We start from the raw sequence: 3,219 nt of genomic DNA on the forward strand, positions 1-3,219 counted from the left end.
TAAAAAAGTTAATTCTTTGTTTACTTGAAATATGTTTTAAGTGTAAAAATGGATTGAAGATATACTAACCTAGTTAGTTTGTATTAGACTTAGCCTAGACGTTTTAGCCTTGCTGGCCTAGGATTGTTTGGTCGTTTGTTGACATAAATAACATATTAAAATAGGTGTATTTATAAAATCCATATAAATATAACATTTAATATAATATTATTAAAAACCAAATGTTACTGTTTTAATCAATGTGAGTTAAATATAGGCCTTGGCTAGGGCTACCTTTTATTTGATTCAAATGACAGGAAGCTATTTAGATGTTATATAAAACAAATAATGAATGTTTTATATTCATGTATTTAATTCGTCACTATGAGGAATTATAGGTTATATGCATTGATATAAATAAAGATAGTACAAATAATGGCATTTGGTGAATGATGAAAGGTTATATATCAACGAGGCAACGCCATTATTTGTACCATTACACTCATAAATTGTCATTACTGTATTTGAATAATAACATTCGTAATGATCTTCTTATTGTATGATGCTTTGAACCCTAAGTTTTACCTAAATGTTAACTACTAAAACCATGTTAAACGTCTTTAAAATGGCTCGCATTTAAATTTCTAAATGTCAGTTATAGTACAGGAAAGATATGCTCAGAATCAGTAAAAGGTTGAAAAAATTGCAACAGAATTTTTTTCCCCACAATGCATTTCTATAAGGTCCCTATATGAACATACTAAAAGTCTAGAAAAATCCAGGTAGGGGAAATAGGTTTTTTTAAACAAAATGGCCGCCAATGGCGAAAAATGTCTAAAAATGAACAAAAAACATGTATTTTATATCTAATTACCACTTGATAGCAGTTTTTATAATGCTTTTTATATTTCTTTAGTGTCAAACATTTAAACTGCAATATACATATTAATTTAAATGCTATTTAGCAACAAAAACACTCATTTAAGTATCAAGATATCACCACGGTTATAATAATAGACAACGTAGTCCTATGCATTATAATGCAGGACTACGGTGTCTAATAAAACAGTTCATTTACATTTGTACTGTCACAACAATAGAATTATACAATCTTAGAATCTATTAATCCATTCATTTTCATTGTCCAGTTATCATCCTCTGTCTATAGGTAGGAATTAAGCATGTGCTGATGCCGTGGTATTCGTCACAAACAGTGGTACTGGTGGTAAATTTGTCATCAATGGACACATCACGCCATTTGTAACTTTCCATCCCCCAGTCTGTGGGTTGAAGAGTACTTTCTATCCACTGCTGTACCACGGTAATATACACACAGGGAATGACATTTTGCAGCATTTGTTGTAGGGGGAATAGACTTTATTTCAAGTGTTGTTTTGCTTTTTGCTACTTTCTCCCAGAACGTATTCCTCCTCCATACAGTATAGCTACCAATGCCAATTCCTCTGATGCGATGGTTTCTTTTTTTCGGAGACGTTTGGTTTTACAGAGTTTCTAAGCATACTACTGCCCAGGTTTTAAGACTTTTTAAGACTTTTTCCTATACCAAATAGATGGGATGTAGTATCATATCCCTGGATTCCATGTATAAAAAGCAAACTAATTTTTACAGAGCTTCACACCAAGGACAGACTTTACATGCATTCACAGTGCTCCCCCATCGAGAACATACAGTATTAAATCAATGAATGAAGCAACCGTGACAGAATATAAATTTAAGAGGAAAGAACACATGGGTCAAACCAACCATATTCATCAATAAAGAAGCAGTGCACATTCCCTCACATATACTATTTCATCATCTATGTGAGACAGTCATACACAATGCATCATTTGGTCCAAAAAAAAATCTTATACTTTTCCTGCAGCCCTCTTTTACTCCATTGACTCCATACACACTGCTAGACTACTCAGAAACCTTCATCTCACTGCCCACTGTTTGCTACATCAAACCTCTTGGCCCGAAACAGCAACATTTCAAGACACTTATTATGTACCATGTATGTTTGTTACGTTATGTGAAGGCAAAGTAAACTATTGTGTTTAATGGCTATAATTATGGGCCGTAAGTAAATTTGGTTTAGGAAAAGGTGTTGGTCTTAAAAATCATCACATCACAGTAGGAGTTGTATGTCAAATTCTGTAAACCAAACAGTTTCCAAAAAAAAGAAGAAAACATTGCATCAGGAATTTGGCATTGGTACCTTTATATTATGGAGGGAAGTCAATGGAGACTTTATACAGCCTCTTTTCTTTGAGAAAGTTGCAAAAAGCAAATCTATTCCCTTGCTGCAAAATTTCATTTCGTGAGTCTTTATTACCAGGTATAGCAGTGGATAGGAAATACTCTTCAACCCACAGACTAGGGATGGAAAGTATTGATGACAAATTGACTACCAGCACCAGAGAAACTATTAAAGTTGATTAGATGTACCTATAAAATTGATATTTAGGTAAAGTAAAATATAACTTTTTTTTTTTTTTTTTTTTTTTGATTGCCTGAAAGAGATAAAAAGAGTTATAAAATTAAGAATTCTGTGGTAAATTACACGTACATTGTTAAGGATTGAAAAACGTGTAAAGAGTGTATAACATAGAGGAATTTTTTTTTCTTTCCTTATACTATTATATATAAAATGCAATGGTAGGAGTGAGATATCAGTTGTACTGAAAGTTAGTTAATGTCAATTATAATATTGTATTGTATCATTACATTACTCATGTGCTCAATGTACTCATTGTAAACGAACATTTTATTGATGAAGAAATAAAAGTGGGTCGATCCTACATAAGACAAAAAAAAGATGTACCTATAAATAAGGTTGTAGTAAAATGAATTGCCGTTGCAGAAAATATGGTTTGGACTGCTGCTCCACTATTTTTTAAGAATGCCACGGCATCAGCACATGCTCAATTCCCCACCAATAGATGGAGGATGAGATACTGACAAGATGAAAGTGGAATTACCGCATTTATTTGAATAAATGCCCTTGGTGGTTGATTTTTAAGGAGGGTAGTGGGGGCGTGTAATCGTCGTGAGGAGTTTATTCGGAGAGGCGTATATTTTTGTGGGTGTAATGTGGGAAACGTGTATAATCAAATAAATACACCCTTTAGATATGAACAAATACAACACCATTCAGTGAATTCTATTACAAATAGAGATGTGTTAAAATACAATATTGTGTATAATATGCATGTGGCGGGGCGTACATTCGAGGA

The sequence above is a fragment of the Antedon mediterranea genome, chromosome 1 (genome assembly GCF_964355755.1).
Source record: "Antedon mediterranea chromosome 1, ecAntMedi1.1, whole genome shotgun sequence".
In the NCBI taxonomy this organism is placed as follows: Eukaryota; Metazoa; Echinodermata; class Crinoidea; order Comatulida; family Antedonidae; genus Antedon; species Antedon mediterranea.